Source organism: Cajanus cajan, chromosome 2, assembly GCF_000230855.2.
Source record: "Cajanus cajan strain Asha chromosome 2, NIPB_CcT2T_4, whole genome shotgun sequence".
Taxonomy (NCBI): Eukaryota; Viridiplantae; Streptophyta; class Magnoliopsida; order Fabales; family Fabaceae; genus Cajanus; species Cajanus cajan.
Window position 1 is genome coordinate 51,776,827 of NC_138518.1, and position 11,504 is coordinate 51,788,330.

At 31.8% G+C, this 11,504-nt stretch overlaps 1 long non-coding RNA gene across 1 annotated transcript; it reads left to right on the forward strand.

Moving 5' to 3' along the window:
* Positions 1-9,240: 9,240 nt before the first annotated feature.
* Positions 9,241-10,943, forward strand: LOC145955300 (uncharacterized). Its single transcript, XR_014431925.1, has 2 exons — positions 9,241-9,464; positions 10,689-10,943. It is a non-coding gene; the product is annotated as an uncharacterized LOC145955300 (long non-coding RNA).
* The last annotated feature ends 561 nt before the right edge of the window (positions 10,944-11,504 follow it).

An 11,504-nucleotide genomic window follows, 5' to 3' on the forward strand; every position in this document is an offset into this window, starting at 1 on the left:
TTGATCAATATGATCAAGTTTTATTATCTTTTACAAAGATACAAGTTTCTTTCATAAGCCACTTCTAGCTCAACCTTAGTGTTCTTTGACTTGCTTTTTTAAGAACTACCCAAGTATTTTTTTAACACAAAAGTTTTAACAACCAAGTTTTTTCTTTTTACATTCAAACCTCTCTAGGCTCAATGTAATAACACAAATTTAAAGTTGGGTAAACAAACAATGTTGTTTCATTTTACTATCAAAACATGATACAACTAATTAAGTTTTAATGATAAAAAAAACATAGATATTTTATGGGAAGAAATTTTTTCAGATCAAGCTTGATGGAAGAATCCTCCACTTGCACTAGTGGAAAATTAGGATACTACGTCACTTATTTTACGTCGGACATACAAACACCCGACGTAATAAAAACACGGTGGATGTTAAAATTTACGTCGGACCCTATTAGGGCCGACGTAAATAACCCGCAGACCTGCTTAAAAGAAGGTGTACATGCACTAGCTAGATTTCAAAAAAACTTCATGGTTTCCTTCTCCCGCGTTGTGCACCTTCTTCTGTTTTTCTTCAATTTTTCTTCTGTTTTCCTTCTCCCGCGTTGTACAACCTCCTCCTCAAATCGTGATTGTCCTCCTCATCTGCACCTTCTTCTATTTTTCTTCGCGTGATGACGTTTTTCTTCTTCGGACGGTTGCGTTGGTCATAGGCTTTTTTGGGAGGTTCTATGAGGAAGGTAATGTTTGCGTTGCATTTCGAGTTTTTGAAGCTGGAGAAGGAAGTGACTAAGTCCGGGTTTGGAGAACCCACTCCTGTGTCTATCAAGCACTTGGAGAACGGCCCGTGCTGCTTGGAGAACGGCCCGTTCTCCATGCAGAACGGGCCGTTCTCCATGGAAAACGGGTCGTTCTGCTTGGACAACGGGCCGTTCTCTAAGCAGAACGGGCCGTTCTGCTTGCTCTCGTTTTTCTTTTTTCTTTTTTTTTTATGACTTTTTTACGTCAGACCTTGGCATGTCCGACGTAAATTTACGTTGGTTTTCGTGTCCCGACGTAAATTTACGTCTCCTGCTTCAACGTCGGAAGTTTTTCTGATGTAAAACCCCTAAAATAACTTACATAGAATGTGTATTGTGTAGAAGTGTTGACTGAACAAGTGAAGCCAATTGGAGTCTCCTTCAAGCTAAGATTGTGCTCCATCTCCTTCAAGACTCCTTCAAGGACTTAGACCAAAGCAATAGATGAAGATCAAAGAGTACCCAAGGAGCCACACTCCAATGAAAGATGATAAACCAAGGTCACTCTTAAAACTCTCACAAATGGGCGAGAGGAAGGAACCTAGTGACTTCTAAGAGATAAATTTGAGATAAAACAATGCACTAAAATATCATATATCTGAAAAGTGACCAACCTAAGGATAAATAGAGGTTTATATCGGCCATAGGAAACTTGCCAGGGAAACTAAAGCTAACCATGGTTAAGAAACCTAACTAGGTCGATTTAGCTTCACCATTGGTGCCTAGATTTGAATTCAAGTACGTCCTGGCATTTGAATTGCTGTGCCAACTATAAATGAAGGTGAAATGAATTTGAAATCAAATGAAAGGTGTGCATCGGACTAGTCATGCATTAGAAAAAATATTTAAAAGGGCAATAAATGACCCTTAAACATTTTATCACAAAAAGAAAAAATGCAATAACTTTTAAGATATATATATATATATATATATATATATATATATATATATATACTAATATATAAAAGAGATATTTTTTTCTGTAACCATCCTGATTTCTATATTTTTTACTATTTTACCTCTCTATTTTTAAAAAACTAGAAAAAATATTTTTTTATCAAATTTAAGAACTTAAAATTAATGGATTAATCATAACATCAATTAGATCAATATACTTTTATTATTTATTTTTATTTTTATTTTTAATAAAGGCACGAAGTGTCTCGACCCCACTAGTATATATAATAGGTGTTAGATTATTTAATATAATATTAACTCAGATATTTAAAGAATGACTTTTAATGAAAATATGTCTAATGTGATGGTTGTTAGGTTTAAAATATATTAAAAGTCATTGGGATTATTTTGAAGTTATTAAATTAATTCCTTTCCTTCTCATTTTATTAAGGGTAATTTTGACAATAAAAAAAATAATTTGAAAAATAAATTAATAAATAAATGAATGTAAATTATGAAAGTTAACTGGTGATTTTTTACAAAAGGACAACCTCTTTACTTTTTATGACTAGTACTCTTTTTCTTCATGACTACATTCACAAAGGTTTCTTTAAAGAAAGAAAAGAAAACAATGGAAATTGTCAAAAATATTTAACAGGATTTTCAACACATCTAGAGATCAATTATAGGAAGTAAGAGAAGGAAGAATAACTTATCAAAAAACTGAATTGTATTATGAATTTTGGTATGTCTTCTAAATTTCTCATAAAATTATGGAATATAAGAATAGTGAGAAATATATTATCTAAAATCCTTAAAATTTATGGAGTGTAATTATCTTGAATGATAGACACTATGAAATTACACATGATGATAAAAATTATCTAACAATAGGATGTAAAAAATGTATATAAAAAGAAGAAAATATTATTACTTTCATAATTATAAACATTATAAAGAAATAAAATATTTAAACATATGCCATTTTCCTTTATCCAGGGCTTTGCATAATGTCTGTGCTTTTGTGAGATTAATTTCCTGAGATATATTAGTATATGAAATATATTTGTTCATATAAATTAAAAGAATGCAAATTATAACATCTACAAGAAATAAAAATATAATAGACATTAAAATTTTCAGAAATACCAAAGGCCCCGAAGCACCATCGTTACATCCTTGAACCTAAACTTTTCGTTGTCAAAACAAATTTTGCCAATCAGAAAAAAGTAATAACTTTTCCTTGAAGCCATCAACCTTTCCCATTTCCAACCCTTCCCACAAGTTCAATTTTGGACCAATTGAATCCTTTCACATAATTTCTTTTCCTTTTTATAACTCTCTTAATTTGTTAAACTATTGTGTTGTTACACGTGATTTTCATTCGCAATAAATTAAAGGGTTGCCTTGGATTCACTCCACAAACACTATTTCAATAAAATTCATGCACACTAAAAAGTCATTATTAATATCAATTGTGTTTAATGTTCTTTGAACACATTAATGTAACGCACAATTTATATAATAATAATTATATATTTTCTTATATAATATTTTTGTAATTATATTATTAATAATATATATTTATTTTAATGAAGATAAAGATAAAGAAAAAAAATTATTTTGTAAATTTAATATATGACATATCGTTCTAAAATATTTAGAATAACGTGCTATTTTACACATTATTTCTTTCTTCTACTTCTATTACAATATTTACATCAATAGTAAAAAAAATAACAATTGAAATAATATGGTTGGCAAATAAAATTATAACAGATCCATCAAATAGCCTCCATATTCCAATTTCTTCCAAGTAGGACAGTAGTAATAACAACTGTAAAAGGACCTGGTATGACCGGTAGGTCCATCTATGTTATAATATATTAAATTTTAAAAACAAATAAAAGAGAGGAGTAAGAACAATATCCAATAAATACAATAATTCAAAAGAATACACATAATTATTTATAATCAATATTAAACATATATATATATATATATATATATACAGATCATATATTAGATTTTCATGATATAATAAAATTTGAATTATACTTGTAGTGACTAGTCAGGATAAATGAGCATTATCATAATATCAACCAACAAAAGGATATTTCACCTTAACCAACAATAGGATATTTCACCTTCATTCCTTACTCATTTAAATCCCCAAGGTCAAACCTCCAGCTACAAATAATTCAAACTTTATCTTCTATGGCCATAGAATAATATTTATCTTCATAAATACGTGAAGAAATAACAACAAGACGAGTCCAAGATATCACAACTATATCATAGTTGATTATAAATATATTTACAATAAATATATTTACGTAAAAAGAATATATTAAGAGTACCAATAATATAAATAAAAATGACAATCATTATAAAATAATTAAACAATATAAAATATGAACACTTTAATAATTATTATGGATAAAAATAATCATAGGTTAAATAAATAAATGAGGTTAGGGACACTCCACTAAATAAATATACATAAAAATAACATAAATAAATAAGCATAGTAGTATATAAAATTTTAAAGAGATAAAGTTCTCCTCCCCCTTACCTAGATAAGCAGGAGCTAAAACTTGAGCAGAACCTCTCCCTCTGGATTCCCTCTTTCTTTCCCTCTCTTTCTTTCTCTTTCTTTCTCTCTCTCTCTCTCTCTAAGATTTTCACTTCTCACTTAGTTATAATTTTTTTTCACCCCCTGTCTCCTATTTATAGGCATCCTGGCGTACCCGAAACGGCCCGTACTGAATTCGGAACGGCCCGTTCTGGAGCCTTCGAATATAGGCAAATTTTTCAACTGAAACGGCCCGTTCTAAAATCGGAACGGCCCGTTTTCAAAAAGCAGAACGACCTGTTCTAAAATCAGAATGGCCCGTTCTGGAGTTCGTGTTTGCACTTATTGACCATAGTTGGAATGGCCCGTTTCCAACTAAGGTTTTTAGGCAATTTTAGAATTATGGAACGACCCGTTTCCCTTTGGGAACGGCCCGTTCTGGAAAAACTCAAATGGACCTTTTTATTACTTTGGAACAGCTCGTTTCACTTTTAGAACGGCCCGTTCTACTACTTCAAAAGTAACTTATTTTTTTCGTTTGGAACGGCCCATTCCACTTTTGGAACATCCCGTTCCGGCGTAAAAAAAAAACAGAATTTTACAAAAAATTTCACAAATAATTTAAATTATTAAAAAACCTTTACAATATTTTATAAAAACTCCTTTTTAATTAACTAAAATAACTATAAAAATAATCTTCATAAAAAAAATAGATAATAATTAATATTGTAATACTAAAAAATATGGGGTGTTACATTCTTACATTTTTTTTTTCAATTTTTATTATTGTCTTCCTCTGCCAAAATAAGAAAATAGCATTTAAATAATTATATTACGAACCAAAATATTATATAATTGACTTTTAAATATGGAAATGCACAAATATAAATATTTTATAAATTATTTTACTGTTAATTAGAATTAGACTTATTATAGTCTAAATTAGTACAAAAAGGGTAATTAACGTTGGTTATTTTAAGTTTTTTACGTCAGAAAAAAGTCCGACGTATATATGAGAGACGTAAATTTACGTCGGTTGTGATAGCCGATGTAAATTTACGTCGGACATTCACGAGAGCCGACGTAAAAAAATTGTAAAAAAAAAAACATAACGCGTGCAAGTAGAATGGGCCGTTCTCCTAGCAGAACGGCTCGTTCTGCTTGGAGAACGTCCTGTTCTGCTTGGAGAACGGTCTGTTCTGCTTGGAGAACGAGCCGTTGTGCTTGGAGATCCACCCAAGCGCGAAAAAGAGGATAATATTAACTAATATATTAATAGATCAATATATACATTTATTTTCAACATATTAGCTAATATATTAAGAAAGAATTTTCCAAACTAACCTCAAACGTGAGCCAAATGCAATCGGTCAAAAACTCAAGAACCACTCAAACGCGCAAACGTACACTTAGATGCAATACACTCAAACAAAATCTTAACTCAGAAGACTCGAATTGCACATACACTCAAAGCTCTCTTGTTTAAATATTGACACGCGCACGAAAAAAATTGAAATTTGTAGATATTTTACGTCAAACCTCATAGGAGCCGACGTAAATTGGAAAATCTACGTCGGGCACAAGCTATATCCGACGTAGATTTTCTTTTTTATGTCGGTCCCTATGAGGTCCGACGTAAAAAACTTGATTATAATTATAAAAATGCCACCACGTTTTTTTAACGTCGGATTTTTCTTTGTCCGACGAGAATACAGTGACGTAAACTCTCCTTTTTCTACTAGTATTGAGCTAATATTTCTTGGCATGCGAACAAAATAGGTTAGGAAGCGGTTTTCTTCTCATCGTTCCCAATCCCATCAAAGATGAGGTAAGTTTTAGAATAGGTTTAAAATTTTAAATTTAACATCATCTATATTTGTTAGGTTCGAAGAAACATGCATGAAACCTTCATATCATTTTTTAAATATTAATTTACTTATATTAAGAAATTAATTATATTTTAATTAAATTAATATATAGAAATTAAAAAATAATGTTGATCAGAAAAGTATTAATAAATAAATTAAATGTTTAGTTAAATATATAATTTTAACATTATTATTAAGTTATCATTATCTTTATACTATTTCTCTGATATAATTTTAATTTATATTTTTAATCAACTTAAAAATAAAATGTTGACTCATTTACACAATAACATTTTTTTATAAAACATTTATATACAAGAAGGAATATAGATGATAAATATAGAAATACATGTTGATTTTAAGTTAGAAGAGAATGTCTACCAATTTGATGTCTCAAATTTTTTAGCAATAATGAATACTCTTGAATAAAGAATAAAAAAAAAAGCGTGAGAATTATACTGGACGATCACCAAAACAAACTCATAGTGTTTAATTGTGCTAATTAGTTACAATAATTTTCTATTTATAGTACCATAATGGACTAATTAACTAATTGCAAATAAAAACAGAAAATAAACAAACAAGGATTAACTGCCACAGTCAACAATAATTCTAGTCTCTACAAAATAAACAAGTTTTGATTTTGGTCTCCATAAAATCTTTTCCTTGTTTTCCATCTTCTATAATTTTGAAATGTTATTTATAGTCCTTATTGTTTCGCATTCAAGAAAACTCATTGTAACGACCTGTCATGGTTAGGGACGCGTATAAGTCTGGCTAGGCCAAGCTTTGAATATATAGGTTAGATTTATTCTATTAAATTAAAGTCTGAGTCTAACTTATTATATATCGTAAACTTTTTTTATAGGTCTGACTTGACATTTTTAAAGCCCAATTTGACCTATTAACCCATTTAAAAACCTATTTAAATTATAAATGTTAATTAGACTAATAAACTTAATTTTTAAAGATCAACAAAAATATTTTTAAAATATAGTTTACTAAATATTATTCAAATTTAAATTTTAAAAGAATATATAGGAGAAAAATTGAATCATTTTCTATTAAAGGAACAATTCATGAGTAATAATGTATGTTGATGTATATTCATGCACAATGCGTAAACTTATAAACCTATAATAAAAAATGTATAAAAGAATATTTTAAATATTGATATTTTTTTATAAATTTATTTGTTTATTTATATTTTTAATAATATATATATATATATATATATATATTAATTTTTATTATATCATATAAATAAATAGGTTGATTTGTCAAATCTAACAAGTTTTTAAATAAGCCTAAGCCTGACCTTTTTATATAAATAGACTTTTTTAAAGGTCTAAACTTGGCTTTTTTATTAAACAGATCAGGTTAGGCCAAGCTTTAAAGAGGTCAAACCATAGACCCTTGTTTAAGGCCTAACCTATTCTCATCCTTAGTCATGGTCCTTATACTTAACGGTTCACCTACTCGTAGCAAAATAAAATAATATATATCTACTAAGTCAAAAGACGATTTTAGATCCCTTATTTTTTATAAGTTTTAATAATAACAAACACTACATCTTTAGATCAGAAAACGCTTTCAAAATGTCACTATTTTAGACTTTGTAAGACAAAGTAGCATTTATAAGACAAAACATACAAACTGTTCTTAACGCCCACTATTTATAATGATTGACACTTTTAAATTTTCCAATGAATGCTTTCTGTATTAACAGATCAAAAGTCATTTGTTAAGTTAGACGAAGCACATTCATAATTTCCACCGAGGTTTTGAATATGACAAATATAATACATATTGTTATTCCTAACATGTACATTAGTGTTTTAGATGGATAACAATAAGTTCAGGCAAAAATGAAGGACAAAGTATGATCAAGCATAATCGAATTGAACAAGACATCAGACGATAGCAATGCGAGTATCAAGACTAAGGTTGATCCAGGCCTAAATCAAATACAAGATAAGACGAATCTATCAACTGAAGCCTGAGGGATCAGACGCAAGACCAAAATAGGCATCATATGAGACTAAGTCAAGAAGGGGACGAAAGTTAGCTAAACATCAACATAGACTTGCAAATCATCAGATGAAGCCTAACGAACAAGTAGACAGAGTCATCACTCTCAAGACCAGACAAAGAATCAAAAGTAAAATGTGTATCTAGATGCAGTCAGAAAATAATGAAGCGCGTCTGAAGTCCACTAATTACATTGAGTGAAATCATACAAGAAACACAAAAGAACATCAAACCTGAATACAGAAAGAAAAAAAATAGGCAAGCGTGGATTCACAAGTCAAAGCTGCGTGCGTTAGAGAAAGGACACCTACTTTTCAGAAAAAGACAGCACCTCAGTAGCTAAATTGATGAGAAAAGTACAAACATGCCTAGATCATGATTGAAGTCAGATATTGAAACAATCAACTACACAAAAGGACTTCACACATACAAGCAAACATTTAATGCAAGATCAATTGCATTAAATGAAAAGATTTACATAGCCATGAACAGGCCTCCATCTGCAATGACATGATGCCCCGCTCCAACGAGAAAATTTGAATTCAAACAACGGACAAATTTATCAACAGGCTATAAGTATCAAGGCAAAGAAGAAGAAGAAGAAGTAGAAGAGAACATAGAACTAAAAAAAAGTGCAATAAGAAAAAGAAAGCGAAAGAGCATAAGCTACATTTCTTCTCAAAGCATTTCCTGTATATCAGTGTAAAAACTAAGATAGACACTTACTCCTGTAAAACTAAGGTTACACACCTTAGTGAGTGTAAAAACTATCATATCCTCTTTGTGAGAGTTGCAAACACACTCAACACCCTCATTTGTTGTAAAGCCTGAAGAGGCTGGTAGTGTAACAACCCATTTTTTGTGGGCCTTTGGCCCAATTCGTGGCCCAGAACGGGCCGTTTCAATTTTGAAACGGGCCGTTCTGGAATAGTGAGTATGGCCAAAATTGTAGAAGCAGAACGGGCCATTCTGATGGGAGAACGGGCCGTTTTGGTTTGGAGAACGGGCCGTTTTGGAAGCAGAACGGGCCGTTCTGCTGGGGTTGAGAACGGTCCGTTTTGGTTGGGAACGGGCCGTAGTGGTAGGTGGGCGAAAAATCCTATAAATAGGCCTCAAATCCTCTCATTTCTACACACCTCTCATTCTCACTCTCTCTTCTCTTCTGTTCTCTCTTTCGTTCCTCTTCTTCTCTCTGAAGACCAAGAGGAACTCAGAGGATGAGGTTTTGCTCCAGTTTTAGTTCCGATCCTTGTTTAAGGAAAAAGAGGAGGAGGTTCTGCCCGAGTTCCTATTTATCCAGGTACGAGGGAAAAGGAGATTATTTATATGTAGAGTTACATGAGGGAATTGGGTAGAGGAAGAGCCCTTAGGGTTATGAATAATTTTATAATTATTTCTGTTTGGAGGATTAATTATCTTATGTGATTCTATATGTATTTAGGATTACGAATATATGTTTAACTTGTAAAAATGATGCTCTGGGAGAGAGAACGAAATTATAGAAAAGTGCCTATAAGTTAGGTTGTGAAAAATTGGATGATTTCTGTTTGAGAAATTGAGGATCCCATTAGATTCTGTATGTGTTGAGGATTATAGATATGCTAATAATTTGTAAGAATGATGATCTGAGAGGGAGAATGAAATTGTAGAAAAGTGTCTGTGAGTTAGGTTTTGGAACAATTGGGGATTTTACTGTTTACGTTAAAATTATATTAAATTGATAATTGTGTTGTTTGTTATATTAGTTTATGAATGTTATTGTTATATTATTTGATGATCTAGATGATGAATTACTTGAGGGGTATGTGAATCACCATTTTGTGTGGATTGTGTGTGTATTATGGAATTGAGATGTGGATGTGGATGTGGATGTGGATGTGGATGTGAATGTGAATGTGGATGTGAATGAGATGTGATTGTGGTTCTTCACACCTATGACCAGGGGTGAGCACGGCCCGAGATTGTTACATGAGTATCGTGACCTTGGTTAACATGTCAGGGGTGAGCACGGCCCTAGGTTAGGGGTAACGTGACCTTGGCACAGTGTTATATCAGGGGTGAGCACAGCTCTGGATTGTTACATGAGTATCGTGACCTTGGTTAACATGTCAGGGGTGAGCACGGCCCTAGATTAGGGGTAACATGACCTTGGCACAGTGTTATATCAGGGGTGAGCACGGCTCTGGATTGTTACATGGGTATCGTGACCTTGGTTAACATGTCAAGGGTGAGCACGACCCTGGAATAGGGATAACGTGACCTTGGCACAGTGTTATATCAGGGGTGAGCACGGCCTGAGATTGTTAAATGGGTAGCGTGACCTTGGCATAGTGTGAAGTGCAAGATTTGTGATGATTGGTGTGATTCAGAATTATGATGTGATGACGATGCATGATTGATTGAAATACGATATGTTGAAATATTTATGAATATTAAGTTATAATGAGATAATATGTTGTGTTTTCTTATGTGTTATATATATAGATGTTTTCTTTTCTCACCGTGCGATTTGTGGATATTTTAGGTGAGGAAGATCCGGCTACGAGTGGCATCTAGAATGCTAACGGTTGAGTTGTGGGTATGCTCTGATATTGTGACATCGGGGCAGAGGATTTTCTTTAGGACATAGATTGTTATATGGAATTAGAATTGTAAATATTATTTTTGAAAATCATTTGTAAACTCTCACGTTTCATTTTTATTGTCGTGGTTGTTGAAGAATAATTTTGAAGATTCTCATGTGAACCCTTTTACCGAAACTGAAAATTGTTTTTGTTAAGTTTTCATTATTACAATACATGTGTTGGGGTAGTAAGGGTGTCACAAGTAGAAAGAAAGCCAAAAGTGGTTGAGAATACTAGCGCTAGTGAGTGAAGCTAGCGAGCCAGAAGTGGTCAAGAATACTTGGAGAACTAGAAGTGGTTAAGAATACTAGCGTCGACAAGTGAGATTGACGAGCCAAAAATGGTTGAGAATATTTGTAATCCTCTATGATTAGTGGAACCCTTCAGTTGAAGAAGACTGGACGTAGCTCAGATTGAGTGAACCAATATAAACATTTGTGCATACCTTTTTCTATTTTTCAAACACTACTTGTTTTAAAAACTTCGTCTTTCATCTACTTTCATATCAACAAACTGTTAGACGAAAACTCACTTGTCCATTTTTTTTTTAAGAAACAATCTTTTTACTTGGACGATAAAACCTTTCAGATGGAAAACAAATTTACTCAACTTGTTTCTTGAAGTAGAAGATTAGTTTTATTGGATGCAAAAAGCTTTCTAGTTAGACAAGCCTGTACCAGTTTACAAACAGTGCTTGAATATTCTTTTTATTAAAA